The 16107-nt window shown below is 37.4% G+C and overlaps 2 protein-coding genes across 4 annotated transcripts in view; both read left to right on the top strand.

The window, feature by feature from the left end:
* Positions 1–16107, top strand: part of Cdc6 (Cell division cycle 6) — a 324753-nt gene that overhangs the window by 139875 nt on the left and 168771 nt on the right. The window lies entirely within an intron of this gene.
* Positions 14136–16107, top strand: part of LOC135709550 (putative ferric-chelate reductase 1 homolog) — a 135022-nt gene continuing 133050 nt past the window's right edge. For 2 of the 3 annotated variants that reach the window (XM_065231958.1, XM_065231946.1), the window contains exons 1-2: positions 14136–14242; positions 15469–15495. The gene's annotated coding sequence lies outside the window, so the exon portion shown is untranslated. Of the gene's footprint in view, positions 14243–15018; positions 15096–15468; positions 15496–16107 lie in introns of those variants that run through there. The other variant, XM_065231953.1, reaches the window with a different exon arrangement.

Here is a 16107-nt window from a genome sequence, read left to right as displayed (position 1 = left end):
TTTTTTGAGGATCAAACAAGATAGGACGAAGTTGCATCCATAAATAGACCCAATTTGGGGACAATAGACCCATATTACATACATTTCCCTCGTGAGTTATTGTCTTAAAAAAAGTAAGTTTTTCAACTTTTCGTGGTTTCTGATAGCAAACGACATGATAAGCATATCTAAGCATACCATTTAGCAGTAGAATATCGTTTGCAGGTAAATTCATTGATGAGTTATGATTAAAAACGTAATCGATGGCTGCATATTAGACCGAGGTTAGGGACGTATACCCTACGTTACGTCGGTTTCATTAAAGCGGTATCAATTAAATCAACAGATAAGATTTTAAAATATTTCTGAATGATTTGAATGGATTAATTCTGGATTATTGAGTAATTTTAAAAATCGATGACAGGAGCTCGGTAGGTGATCTGGTACACCCACCGCAATGTCTTTACTGTTTTAAACCAATAGAGCTGATTTTAAGTAAATGATTGTGTTAACCCTTAAAAAACTAGTAACCATAAAAAAAATCAGCCCAACGGGCTAAGAAACAGCCGGTCAATGGTGGTAGGAGGACTCAGGAGGAGGTATTAGGTGTACATTAATCCAAAACCAAGAGCAAGTACAGAGCATTTAGTCAGCTTGCATTCAATGCTGTTAGTGCTAACAAGCTGTTTATCAGCACTGTCAATGCAAACAATGCATTAATCAGCATTAGCTAGTTTAATGATGCACTATATCGGCATTATATAACCCTCATAAGGAATTGTAATCATTTTGGCAGAAAACCACGTGGTCAGTATTTGTGTGTTGTTTTTGCGATCATTTTTACATTTTAAGTAATCCTACTTGGAATATAATTATTTGTATCACCTTAGGCGTAGCCGTAAAATTCTTGAAAGGGCAAAGGGAATCATTTTTCGCTGAAAGGTATTAGAGAAATGAGTTTTATGTAAGAGAATTAACGTATTCTCTTCAATTTAAGCAGCGTCCGCCAGCATTTTCTCAGCGCCACGCACACATATGACGTGTTTATTTACTAACATTTATCTGTTGCTTGATTCTCTATTCATTCCAATCGACAGAATTGTCCAAAACTGTTAGAAAGTGTTTTAACAAAGCTCCAAACTTCTCAGGTGATTCTGACTATTATCGGCAGCCAATTTTTCTTCGGCAACCTCTCCATTTGAACTGCGTGTAAACCAGCTGTTCTATTATCGGCACATCGAAATCAGCTGCATTTTGTAGAACGTATATTTAGATTTAAGGAAAAATCTGGCAAATCCGAATTACTCAGTCAAAAAAATGTAGTCAGAATGAAGACGAAAGACTAAGAAATCCTGTGAATACATTCAGCGAAGTGTGATTAATAACGTATCCTTGGTAGGTGATCTTTGTTACGGTTACGGGTTTGAATGATTTATATTCCCTACATAACCAAATTTAAAATAAAAGCTGTGTCTCGTACTCCTACACTACTGGCAGGAAACAATAAATAAGTTAGTCCAGCATCTGCTGAAGAGTCAAGAAATCCTTACCCTTTTTACAGATATGACAGGATGGAGACAGTTGTGTTAGAAAAAATAGTGGGGTTGTGTACAAGACTCGACCGCATGGTTGACGTAGACTACGTTAAGCTGTGTAATGAAATTCTCGTGCATTTTTCTAGATATTGATTTAAAATACAGTAGAAGTAACCTATGATTTCGGTCCTGTGTACATATTTTGGATTTCCTACTAAATTCAGGACCTCAAATATATACATATGCGAATATATATTCTATTCCATTTGGTTCTTAAATTACAATCAGATATGGGTAAGGCTTTCTTCAGGTGATTCATTGCAGCGCCCAACAATGGCTTCAAGATTTTTAGGGCACAAATCTTGGACGGTTGTGACATCACTCACACAATTGGAACTCCTTGTGTACTTCACTGCAGCAAACGTGAAGTTCCAGTTTCTTTGTTATAAGTTTTGTGAGAGGTGATATTTGTGCTCTTGAATTTTTTTATGTGGTTATGAGATTGATCAGAAATAAGGTTTCCACAGCGATTCAACTTCAAAACGCTAAAAAAAAAAAATGCACACAAAAAACGGAGTGCACAATTTTGCACCAATGTTATGCAAAATTTCGTAGTTGATCGGGAATATCTCGATTAGCCATAAATCCCTATACAACCTGTTACAGCACTACATTGAAAAAAAATTCAGATAATATTCAAGCTGAACATTGCATTAGGTCTTAAGTAACATTGATATTTTCGTCGACTTTCTCTTTCGTTAATAACTTGAGCATATAACCGCTTCTTGTTGTGTTTGTCGTATTAGAGAGGCTAGATAAAAGCTTCTTTTATCGATCTGTGTACTGAAAATACCTGGGAATGTATTTACATAACCGAGGGGATTCAAGGAGAAAGTCGACGAAGAGACTCTTGTCAATATTAATAAGGACCTAATGCAATGTTTTGCTTAGCTGTTGCAATGTAAAGAGAAAATCGATGAAGAGAATCGATCATTGCAAGTAGGCCCTTTTCAACGCTCACTGTCGAATTTCAGTACCTAGCACTAAAAGAAAAATCGACGGTACCTCTATTTATGCTAAGAGATAAGCATTGTAAGTCCCTCCTACTTGGAGAATTTTGCAATCGAACGGCTTGCTATGCCTCGCCCCCATCAGCAAAAAATCTGGGATTTTCTAAACCGTTCTATAGCATCATTTTCCAAGTAGTATGGACTTTCATAGTTTATCTAAAAGTGCAAATAGAGGTACCGTCTGATGATTTCAGTGCATGATACAGAAATCTGTAATCTGTGTAGGGAAATATATTTTCCCACCACAGAAACACCCTGTTTTCTTAAGCAAAATAATGGATGTGCGTTCAAAAAACGCATGAAATCTTAAATAAAAAACCATGTATGGATTTTTTTAAAATCAATCAATGTGTTCCTTTGTTCATATTACCTGTATTTTCTGAATCAAGTACTCAAACTATCTACGAATGCATTTTTGAACATGTTTTTTGAATTCATATGTGAACAAAAATACAGATGAACGTGAATAAATGGTTTAGTTCCATAAGTTAATAATTGTAACACCTCGATAAACCTAAGACCGTATTTTTAAATTTCTAAAACTATTAATTGTATCCTGGTGAATGTGGGCGTCTTAGTGGAATACCTGTAGAAAGAAAGAGAGAGGAAGATTAGTAATTTCCATTTAATTCCACTACCTTATTTGCTTATCCTTGACAGATACGCGTATTTCGTCTACAATGTGCAGACTTCTTAAGTGTCTTGTACTTGTACAGTCGAGTATTAGTACAAGACACTGAAGAAGTCTGCACATTGTAGACGAAATACGCGTATCTGTCAAGGATAAGCAAATAAGGTAGTGGAATTAAATGGAAATTACTAATCTTTCTTTCTCTCTTTATATTAATTGTAGCTTGGGACCGTGGAGTTACTATAATTAAAACATTGAGCCTACTCCATGTCAATGAATGCAATCACCAATAGGTTCCGGATTTAAGTTTAAATGGGCCCACTTAAGTTATGCAACAAAAGAAGGAAAATTTGATTTCCATCTAATTTAAACTTTTAATAAGACGCTGTCAACCCAAAATAATTAAATAACAGCACACATATTTTTTCCTGTTTAATTTTTAGAAAGTGTATTGGAGCTCGAATTAAATTTTCGACAAATAAGTCGACAGTGACAAATTAGTAGTGATAATCTATACCTACCAGCATCACGTAGCAGGTATGTAACCAGTTGTTTTTTAACTATCAGTGCAAAAGTTTACAGAAGCTTTGATTAACCATGATCATCCCTTCTCTGTAATTAAATAGAAAAAAAAGAATAGTAAAAATAGGCCTATTCCCCTTATTTGGCCAATTTTGAAAACCCATATTTGAAGTAATTTCATCTGATTTTCATACGTAAATGGGACTAAAGAAAGTGAACACTAGATTGATGCAAAATTTGAAATTTTCGCTCCACAGCGTTCAAACGGTTTCAAATCAGGTCCTGATTAGCCTCCGAAAGTTTAAACTCATTTGATAAGAAACTGACAGGGCACAAACCATTTAAAGTTTATATGGAAATTACTATGGGAAAACAAAACTTTTTGTTCATTGCCTTTTAGCCTTTTTTCATATTTTACAAATTCTATTGCTATTCTTATGGGAATTGTCATCAGCTACAACTTTGCAAAAAATCGTTTTTCAGCCAAACGTCAAATTAAATAGTTATTTATTGTTTAAGAGATTGATAATCTTATGGCAAGATTAAGCAACTGTATTGTGGGCAGCACTGTACTCTGCAGTGTGACATAGTAGCCATGATTTTTGTCCTCTATTTTACGCGCCATAAACACCAATGTTGCCTGCTGAACAGTTGAATGAGCATAATCATAAGACATCAGTGACTTGAATCATTTATAATTTTTGTTCCTTACTTTTGATCGAAAAGTAGACTTCAACAAAGTTGTACCTGAGAAAATTTTCAGCTATCGTTTTCTAAAAAAGAGTGAACTGGTGAATTTTGAGATAGATATGAACCAAAATTATGGTTTCTCCATAGTAATTCCCATATAAACTTCAAATGGTTTGTGCCAAGTCAGTTTCTCACTAAATGAGTTCAAATTTTGGGAGGCTAATCAGGGCACAATTTGGAACCGTTTGATCACTGTGGAGCGAAAATTTCAAATTTTGCATCAGTCTAGTGAACAATATCGGCCTAAAAACATTGGATACAAGTTGTCTCAATCCTGGGTTTTAGCGATAGACCCACATAAGGAGCAGGGACCTTATTGGGTTCTTTGAAGGTATTGAGGTATTTAAATAACTACGATTACATTGGGAAAAATCACCATCTTAGAACCCTCGGTGGGACTTTGTAGGGGGGCAAGTTGTAAATTTGTTAGTTTAGTGTCTTGATTTTAAAATCGATATGAAAGTTTATGGACTCGAAAAAAATATGATTGTGGTCAGAAAAAGAAGTGCTTTCAGATAGTGTATAACAATCGATATTTTTTTTCCAAAATAAAGAACCCAATTTACAACCCGTAACCTTCCACAGTCATTTTGCTTTGAATACTCATAATCAGATAGCGCCACCGCCACTCGACACAGTAGCGCTGAAGTAAACGATCAACAGGTTGCCATCCGCCGTGTTCGAGATCGCGTGTTGATGCTTTGTCGTCGTCGGCTGTATCGACCAACCATTCACTTGACGATGAAAGCACCGCGGTTACCATAACAAACATCTAACCAAAACAGGTTGTTGGTAGAGTGCACTCACTGGATATTAGTAACACCAGCATCGGCGCTCATTTACAAGAGTATTTTGGAGAGCTACTTCTGGAGTCCAGGGAAAGGGGTTGGGGCTTTGAAGTTACTGGAAATGGGGTATGCTATACTACGCATTTGTAACATCATTTCGCGGTATTTCAGCACCCAGATGGTACGGAAGATTGGAGGGCAAATAAATTTTTACCTGTTTGCACCGGGCACGGTTTGAGTCACTCTTGCGGTGTCACAAGAGAATTTATTAACACTTGAAAGAAAGCCCTGGCTCAGGTGTTGTTTCACATGTGACCACCTTTGACGTGGGGGAATTTAACTCCTATCGCTCTTGAGTTCTTTAAATGATTACTGCAAACCATCCTGAAGAAGAGTGAATCACAATGACGAAGGGTGGTACTAAATATAAATAAAGTGTGTTTTCAAACAAACATTATGACAATTTTGCTCAAAGGAAATGGCTTACGGTGGATTTTTCTAGCGTTCAGAATCATAAGGACCTAACTGCTATGATCGATTCTCTTCATCGATTTTCTCTTCGCATTACCAAAATTCAGTTAAACAATTTTCAGAAATTCTTACAATACAATGTAGTGAAAGGTTGTACTAGCTAGCAAAAGCAGCATCAAACGCACCGAGAAATGTTAATCCAGACGAGTTATTTACAAAAGAGAAAATCGATGAAGAGAATCGATCTCGCAGTTAAGCCCTTATGATGCTGAATGCTAGATTTGATTGTTTCAAATGGTTATATATTCTCTTAATCGACTTTCTTTTTCATTAATACCTCAGCTACAAAAACATTCCCTGCTGTGTTTGATGTTTTGAACGCTAGATTAGCATTGGCGTTAATAAGGGGGACGGACCTAGGCTGGCCCACCTCAGAGAATTAAAGAAAAAAAAATCGGATGATCTAAAATAAATTCTGCTGTGACTTTGATTTTTTTAAATTATTTGTCTATTCACGGTTGATGATTGGCCTTTTTTGGTACACGCAAACGTCTAATATAAAAGTTGAATCTCTTTATTCGTTTTGAAGATATGTCGTATTTCGTATCTGGTCCTCAAAATAATACTGAATAAACCTTTTAATTTTTCAAGACTTATACGAAGGTTCCTATACTTTTAAAAAGTTTCTTCAATTCAATACCATTAACTCAAATAAAGCACCCTGAATTTTCTCCCAATCCATTTCACTTATCCCTGAGCCCTGAAAGATCGCTTAATTTGTGGAAAGTTCTGCGAATTGCTGGAAAGTTCTACGAAGTTTTCTGAACTTATTCGATTTTTATATAGCTTACACAAACTACATCTAAATGTTTACCAAGATTGCTGAACTCGTTATTATTTCCTACGTCTCTTCCACTATTGCCGGAAATTGTACCATGATCTCAGAACATCATGTTGAATTTCAACATTACTCCCATATACAAATCTCCCTGAATTCCACAAAATTCTTGAAAATCTGGTCGAGGTTCTATGAAGTTCTCGGAACATCTACATAATTTCTCGCTCTTCAAAGATGGTTTGCGAAGTTTTTCGATTTTTTAATTTGATTCGCACAACTTGTACAAAGATCGCCGAACTACTATAAATTCGCTGCCCAGGATGTTACTTCTATCATATCGAATGCTCCTTAGCTACTAATCACGCAGCGCTAACATTCAACGATCATCAGATTAGTGTAGTTGAGTCGATCACCTATGTGTCCAATGATTTTCGGAATGCCGATCATCGAAACATCAAGACATATTTCCAAGAAATGCATCCATGCATCATTCAACCAACCGTGGCTGACACGTGAGCTTTGTAAATGGATCATATCATTCGAGCAGTTGAAAATGACGTTTCCTACCACTCGAACTTTACCGTGGAACCATTTTTTGATATTTTTTCTTCTAGAACCTCGAGAAAACAGGGTATTATTTATGCTAACCTTGAAAAATCTCGTATTGATTGCTACATGTTCTGATAATGGCTGGTAGAAGGTCGTCCCAAAACTGCTCGAAATATTATTGATTGAAGACCGCTAAAAGAGCTGCTTTTTGACGTTATTCCAAATACCGTACGTTTTCGTTTCGTGAGCATTATAAGAGACTGAACACCACTTACAAGACTAACAGTTGGTTTTGCATCAGCCGTTATCATCGCCGCAACCAACGAAATCTGAAGATGAAACTGAAGTCATTTTGGAGGTACGTGAACGAACTTGAACTTGAGCATGATTTTGGATGGCGAAGTTGCGTTCGAGTCCTCGAATGTTTGTCAGCTTTTTGCCGAGAAGTTTGCGAGAAAAGCATAAACAGACGTCATCCACACTGATTTTTCGGTGGCCTTCGATAAAATCAACCACGCTATAACGATAGCTAAATTGAATAGATTCGGCGTTAGTGGTGGTATTCTACACTGGATCAATTCCTACCTTGTCGATCGCAAGTTGACGATTTCTGTTTCCCTTGATATTCCTCATATACTTTAACGATCCAACGCGATGATGTTAAGATTTCCCTACGGATCCAATCTATCGCTGATGCTTTGCGCATTCAGGAAGAACTCGACACCTTCATGGCTTCGAATGATCGTTAATCCTGCAAAATGCTCTGTTATCTTCTTCGCCCGGATTCATCGACCACTCGTCTTCGATTACAAACTTCAAGGTACCGTTATTCAGCGCGTGGACCCTGTGAAGGACCTCTGAGTTGGTTTGTATACTCAACTAACGTTCAGGCATCATGTTTCATCCGTCGTTGAGAAGGCATCCAGGACTTAGGGATTCATCTTCCGTGTCGCCAAGGATTTTACCAGTACTGTTTAAAGTCATTGTACTGCTCTTTGGTCCGTTCAACGCTCGAATACTGCTCTGCTGCTTGGCATCCGCACGGTTCGGAGAGGATTGAATCTGTTCAACGCCACTTCATTCGTTTTGCTCTCTGTCGGCTTCCTTGGCAAAATCAGTTACAGAAGTCGATGTCAGTTAATTCATTTGGAAACTCTTAAGTCGCGCAGGAACTATTGTTACAGGGAAGAATCGACTGCCCTACTATTCTTGAGTTGGTTGACTTGAACGTTCGCCCCAGGGCACTGCGAAATAATGCAATGCTGAGGCTACCTTTCCGACGTACAAATTAAGGACAACATAGTGCTTTGATCGGTGTAAAACGAGTGTTCAACAGGTTAGCCTCTGTTTTCGGTTTCACCGATAGTTTTCCGCAATTTTCTCTAGTTTAGACGATTGATTATTATGTAAATGTATTTTTGTATGACTATTGTTTTTTTTTTGCAATTTACAGTATGACCCATAAAAAAATGCGACATTGATTACAGCTTATTTTTGGGTTTATTTTAAAACTGTTTTTACCACTATTTTATATGCGTGTATTCGTTAGAATCTCTACTGTCAAGTGATGTAAACAAAACAGTGATTTTCGTTTTAAAAGTTTGCAAAAATGTACGCAAAAGAAATTGTTACCAGTTTGCTTCTCGCCCAAAAGTCAGTGAAAGAGATAACAAAGATCGTAGGATGCCACCGGTCCACTGTTCATCGAATTAAACGTTCTCTCCTTGCTGGACCACATCCACGGAAGCCAGGAAGTGGACGTCCGCGATCGGCACGCACTCCAGGGGTCATCAGATCGGTCAAAAGAAAAATAACGGTGAATCCGGTAAGATCGATCCGGAAATTGGCAAAACAAGCCAATATCTCCAACACCTCGATGCAACGGTTGGTCAAAGATGACTTGAAGGTTTCGTCTAGGGCTAGAGTGAAGCGCTACCTGATAACGAACCGGATTAAGGGACTGCGGCTTGAGAGATCTAAGTGGCTTCTCTCCATCTTGAAGAAGAAAAAACCAATAATCGTGTTCTCTGACGAAAAACTTTTCAACATCGTTCCGGTGTCCAACACGCGCACTGACCGGTTTATTTCGCCGAAGAAGATCGAGGAGGTTCCTGAGAACATAAAATTTAAGTTTACCACCAAGCATCCTGCAGGAGTTATGGTTTTCGGAGCAGTCGCGTCCAACGGCTTGAAAATGCCTCCGGTATTCATCAAAGAGGGTCTAAAAGTGAATACGGAGGTCTACATCGGCATTTTGAAGGACCATCTGATGCCATGGATTAAGGTCAACTTTGGAGAAGACCAATTAGTCGTTTTCCAGCAGGATGGAGCGCCCTGCCATACTTCTAACAGGACCCAAGCTTGGCTCACCGAGAACCTGAATTTTTGGTCGAAGGAGCTTTGGCCCCCCAGCAGCCCGGACTTGAATCCATTGGATTATTCAATATGGGCCTATGTTCAGGCTAAGGCCTGTGAAACCCCCCATCCCAGTGTGGATTCGCTCAAGTCATCCATTCGCAAGGCATGGAACTCGATGCCAGCGTCATATATTACGACCGTGTGTTCCAGATTTCGACCCCGCCTGGAGCAGGTGATCGAGAACCAGGGAGGACACATTGAATAAATGTATTCAAAACATGTCAAATAAACATGGGAAAGCAAAAATATATTTGTTTCAATCAGCAGTTTAGAAGGAATCACATTTAATTGGAAAAAATGTCCCATGTCGCATTTTTTTATGGGTCATACTGTACTAAAATCGACTGCTTCTTAATTAAGTTAGTTTAAACATCATTAGAACCTATGTTTTCGGTTGGTGTTCTGTATTAATTAATAATAACTGTCTTCTATAAAGCTTTCCGAATATTTAAGAATTTCGTTTATTTTATTTTACATCTATAAAAAAAATGAAATTCAATGCAATTCGCTGAACTATTCTAAGTTAATGTTTTAAGAAGTGCTAAAGACAAAAGAAGGACCTGAAATTTTATAAGAGTTTCCTGCTACAAAACAAAGTTTAATTAACTTCATTGAAGCTTCCTAAACTTTTACATGTTCCCAATATTTACGAAGCTTTGCTGAAAAAAATCGAAGCTCCGAATTTCTAGTAGATTCCAAGCATTTCTAGGGTTTAACTTGAACATCTCCAAAGCCACTAAAGTTTAAAGAAATCAAATGTATATAAAGTTTAATGAAGTTCTACTAAATAATTAGCATTGCAACGAAGTTCACTGCAGTTCGCTTAACTTTTACAGTAATAACTGAAATCCTATAAAATTTGTTGCACTTCTAGAAAATCTCCAGAATTTATATGCAGTTCCTGATGTTCTAAAAAGTTGTTTAATGTGCCATGAAAATTCTATTTACGAAGTTTTATGATGTTATATAACATTCCCTTAATATAAAAAAAAATCGAAGTTCTCTGAAAACAATCTCTTGAGTCATGACTTCTACAAATTTTCATTGATTTCTAAGAAGGTCGCTGAACTTCTGTAAAATCTCAGTTTTCAAAATCTAAGAGTGTGTACATCTTTCGCCACCCGTAATTTATAAAAGTAGACGTGAAGACATTTCGTGGATCCCCCCATTATACCGATGGTTTATACTTTATGTCTTTTTAGCTAGGGCCATGGCCTCCCCTAGCCCAACATGCTAGTTACGCCTAGGATCGATGAAGAGAATCGATCTATGCAGATAAGACTTTTGAATTTTTTTTTTTTTTCCTTTGGTTTGTTTTTCCGTCGATCTTGTTTTCCGTGCTGAGCACCAATGCTACCGACGTGCCAGGAAGGCAGCTCCCACACCTGGACCCTACCTATCGACCCATCAACTCATGAACCGGGGACCAACGGCTTTACTTCCCATCCGAAGGAAGGCGTGATCAGAGATGTTATGCCTCAGAACATCCCGGCGGCGCCGACTGGGATTGAACCCAGGCCTGCTGGGGTGAGAGGTAATCACGCTTACCACTACACCACCGGCGCCGTTAAGACTTTTGAATTGTTTATCTAGAATTAGGAACTGAACTTGCATTTCTGTGGTACACGTCCGTTGAATCTAACTCGGTGAATGAGTGAAATCGTATTGCTATCCCTTCTTCTCCCACGCTAATTTTGATCAGTTGACCTCGGGCCAATTTTACCCTTGAGAACGCACCTCTTCAACATCTCATCCGCTCGTCGGAAAACTGACTGGAAACTACAGTGTGCTTCATATATCTTCATTTTTCTTATTGTTCTTCATTTGATCAATTCATACACTGGACAAAACCGAGATTTGTTTTACATTTTATTTATCAACAGCTAACTTGCTCTTACTTCCTACACTCAGTTTTTGTGTACAGTAACCCCAGTTCTGTTTTTAATCACATGCAACTGAGTAAAAGTGACTCAATCACTGAATTAGTCTCAACGGTCAAGTAAACGACGTCATCATGTCCTGCAACTATTCATCTTCTTTTTCCGTCCTTATATTTCTATTTATGAGACTGTTTAGTCTGCTCGTAGCTAAGGCGCTGATCATAAACTACGTAGACAGTTTAGGGGGGTTGAGAATTATCCACAGCCCATACAAATTTTAAAATTTTTGTATGGACAATTGTCTACGCATGGGGATGTCAAGAATCATAAAAAAAAAACCGTCTACGTAGTTAATGAACATTCCCTTGCTGCTCCTTAAATAAATTCCCCAGTTATCAGTGTTGGCAAAATCATCAATCAAATAATATTTTTCCGCTCTCATACGCTCTCAATATCTTGCGTGATATTGAAATAAAATATCATGCTTGATATTGATTTTACAAGCTCCTTTGACGAGACTATTCACAACGTGCAAAAATCAAGCTAAGAGCTGACTCGACACAAAAATGATTCCGTTTTCCATCGTTTTTTTTAAGAAAGAGAAAGTATAGTTTGCTATCTCTTTTTACTCTTCTCCGATGGCAGACACGAAGCGACTGGTGCCAGCCGTTATGGAAGCTTCGGTTGTGTTCGGGTGTAAAGCAAAAATCAAGAAACTCAATCGCACCACAGTTTGGTGAGATATGCAACTGGAGAGTTTTGACTTGATATTCCTTGCTGCGATATCACAGCTTGCAAAATCAAGCGCAGTTGTTTGCATGTTGATTTTTATCTACGAAAATCGAGCGTGATCTTCGGCATGGGTGAAATTTGATTATTTGATATTTTTCCAACACTGATCGAAAGAGTAGTGGGGTTGTGGAGTTAACCCACCCTAGTGTAGCTATTAGGCTTGGATCCAAAATAGCTTAAATTTTTATAAATTGGTTCATAAATGTAATACTACCCGAGCAGGAAACGATAACTAATCGATAACATTTGAATATCTTAATGTGGTATGATATCTTATTTTGGTATGCTTGTGATATAAAACCTTGTTTTGATATCATTCAGATATCGAAATATTTTGTTTTTAGACAATAGCGCCTCAAAAAGAGCTATTGGATTGATATTACAAAACCTTTTAATTGTTAAAAAAGCGTCTGTTATCCGTTAGTTATAATAATAAATAAATCCTGTATTAGTTCATTATTCGTAGAACATTTCCCAGGTATTATTTTTGGAATTTTACCTTTTATGTCAGCCTAGGCAATACCATATTTAGATGGTCAGTTATGCTATTTTCATACCTAAATTTGGTATTAATAAGTTATTTTCTCCTGCTCGGGTAGAGCGCCCAATATTTTTTTTGTCAAAAAGTTAACTTGCTAATCTATAGAAATGTAGATTAGGCTGTTTTAAACAATAGCTAAATACATGAAATTTCAACACTTATATATGTTTATAGGTTGCACGATTCGATTTAAAAATGATATTTTCAGAACAATTTCCATAATGTATTCGAAGGGCTTAAAAAATAATCGAAACGAAGTTGCTCAATACTATATTATTGTAGTTTAGGGACAAACTACAACTCCAAAGACAAAGTTCAGTGTTTATTTGTATCGAGAAAATAGATTTCTTGGTTTAGAAATAAATTTATGGGCGAGAAATCACATATTTTCAAACAATAGTTGCATAAATATTCTTTGAGTAAAAAATTTTGAATATTTCTGATGAGGTAAATATCCATGCATGTAAACTTGTATTTCTTTTCACGCAAACTAGCAACTTGCTAGAAATGTTGCTTACAAAAATTGGAAGATGTCATACAATATTTTTATTATTTCATGAAATGTCTCATACCTTTACTTGATCTATAATGTAAACTTGTGTGATATATGACGCCCCATTTATGTGCATCATATATACTGCTTACTGGACCGAGATATTTGAATTTGATTAATTTGAAATTCTTGGAGGCGAACCAGCCTAAGGCTGAAAGCCTCCTAAATAAAGCTAAATAATAATAATTCTATGAAATTCAAATTTATTTCGAAAATTTTGAGCAATTCTTTGACAAATGAACTAGCAGTCTACATCTTCGAAAAAGTAATGTAAATTTCTGTCACTACAAGATTACATTATGTAGCGTGTTAATTTATGAGACATATCATGGAATATTCCAAATATTGTATACAACGATCCATCTTTTTAAGCAATATTTCATGCAAATTACAAGTTTACGTAAAAAAGATGTTTGGATGCATGAATGATTGCATCATCTTTAAAAAATCGTATGTGTTTACACATATACATTTAAAAAACAATCATATCTCGCAACCTGTGTTGCAACTTTCAGCTGAAACTCACGGAGAACCACCCTACCCCTGTGGAATGACCACTTCCAGTGGTTCAACCTGTTTAGCATAGCCAGCGCTCGAAATACTGAGTTCCATCCGGTCACCTCCAGCACCGCACGTCAGAAACCTGCTCCCCAGCAGTGACTTGGCTTGAAAACCTGCTTATTCACTCACCACCACAAATCTCTGAGTACCTGTCTATTGCGGTGCGAGTTCGAGAATGAGTTTAGCCGCACAAATCACCCACTGACTGACTGTCTATAGCCGACTGGGTTGCTGGGAAGCCCATCGTTGTACGATCGACTTAAGCCGTCAGCAGTCTTGGAAGTGGCTTTGGTGAGAGTGGTTCAAAGCAGCAGTGAGCACGCCGTTAACGTCGTCGGAAATTCGATCTTCTTGTGATTTGCGGGTGTGTTTCGATTCATCTCATTTTCATCTCCTCTCCTGTGGGCATTGTAGTTTGTTGTGTTTTGTTGTGTTATGTTGTATCCATTCTCATGCTTGAAGCTTTTTAATTACCTTTCGCCGTGCTTATTGAACGCTACGGTTTAGTCGAAGTACGATGTGTGTATTTTGAATGTGAACTGTAAATTTGCTAAAACAATACGAATTGATTGTTATTTCATCGGTTTCTTTTTGTTCCGCCGGGAAGTGAGTGGCCACATGCAGCCAAGTTGAATCCGCTAAACAATTATCGATTCAGTTACAACACAAAAGTAGCCAATACGGTTGGTCGGGATCATTTGCATACATTTATGATATACGGCTATAATAGTGGTTGTCTTGTAGATGAAGAGATGAGGATACCTTCATAGAAGCGAAGCGATGACGGTGAAAATATCTGGTATCGTTCATCTATCGTGTCAATAGAGACTTCGACAAACAGTCACTGTCACGATACACGCCGGAGGGGCATTCCAAGCCACAGTTGATTAGTTGTCTCGTATTCGGAAGCTGTCTGCGAGATCCAATAGCTGAGTAACTGAGGAAAATCGCTGGTGATGATGTCAGTGCGTTCGATTCGTTCGAACCCTGCAATCGAGGAATTTTAAGTTGAAAAACGAGTTGCGTGCTTATGAGTGTCTGTGAGCGTGTCTATACACCTGCAGCGGGAAAGAAAGCGACAGTTGATTTAGTTGTCGACGGTTGTTATGTGACCTATTGTGTGTGCAAGACTTAATGTGAAAAGAAATTATTTAAAAAAATAAATACATTTGTGAACAATAGCCGTGTGAATCATTTTGCGACCGCTTTCGGATAAGGTTGTCGTTACTTTCGGCAATAAACCAACAGCGAATGCTCATAAAGCACCAGGCCATTATCGCGAAATACTGCGGAGGAGAACAGTGAACTCTTTTGATCATACAAATATCATGAACAATTGTGATAATTAGATTGAACGTGTTTGGAAATTGAATCATCATTTTGAAATTAAATTGTTTCGGGATCAAACGGTTCATTGGCATATATTAATCTCCGGATTGTTTCAATTTCCATCCAAGCCCTGTTTCTGCTAACGGGTTCACATAATTAGCAAACAAATTTTCATTATTTTTCCTTCCTCCGGTTGTTCTTCTTGTGAACCACGCTGTCGTCGGATTTTCTCGTCCTCGGATAATTCATTCGCTACCGTAGCTCTATAAAGCAGACACAACAAAACAGGTGAGTTGGGTTTTGTTTTCCATTTCAATTGATTCTAATATTTCTTTGTTATTGTTTGTTTTCCTCGGGTGTGCACTTGCTTTATGAATATGTAAGTCAACGTTTGGGAAATATTTCGTTATCAGTGAAATGATTTGTACGGTGCTAGAAAAAAACGATATAAGGTGATGATGTGAATGAAATGTGATACGTTCAAGAGCTGGTGGGATTGAACGGATTTAATGTGATTAAATCAAGTGAAAAGTGTCATCAAAAAGCAATTTATCATTCAAGTGACTTGAATTATATAGAAAAATAGCTTTTAATTCGTATTGATTTCAACACTTCTAGCTCAACTACATGATCATGGGATTATGGGTTGATTGTGTTATTATTTTGAATGAGGAATCAAATAAAGAACTAAAGAACCACCTGAATAAATTTTTCAATTAAATTTTTTTATATAAAATTGTCCACACAGTCTCCCCCGTTAATCTGACATCTGTTGGAGCCGACTCTAGATAATTCTACGATGTAAAATCAAAAAATAATCACTCAGTCGAGCAGCTTTGGGACCGGACATTTTTGGAAACGAGGCAAAGCAATTCAAATGTTGACGTAGAATTACGTCTT

The sequence above is a fragment of the Ochlerotatus camptorhynchus genome, unplaced genomic scaffold, assembly GCF_037179485.1.
Source record: "Ochlerotatus camptorhynchus isolate MF236.1 unplaced genomic scaffold, CSIRO-AGI_Acam_v1.1 ptg000035l, whole genome shotgun sequence".
Lineage (NCBI taxonomy): Eukaryota > Metazoa > Arthropoda > Insecta > Diptera > Culicidae > Ochlerotatus > Ochlerotatus camptorhynchus.
Note: the sequence above shows the minus strand (reverse complement) of the source record. Positions and strands in the feature narration are given on the sequence as shown.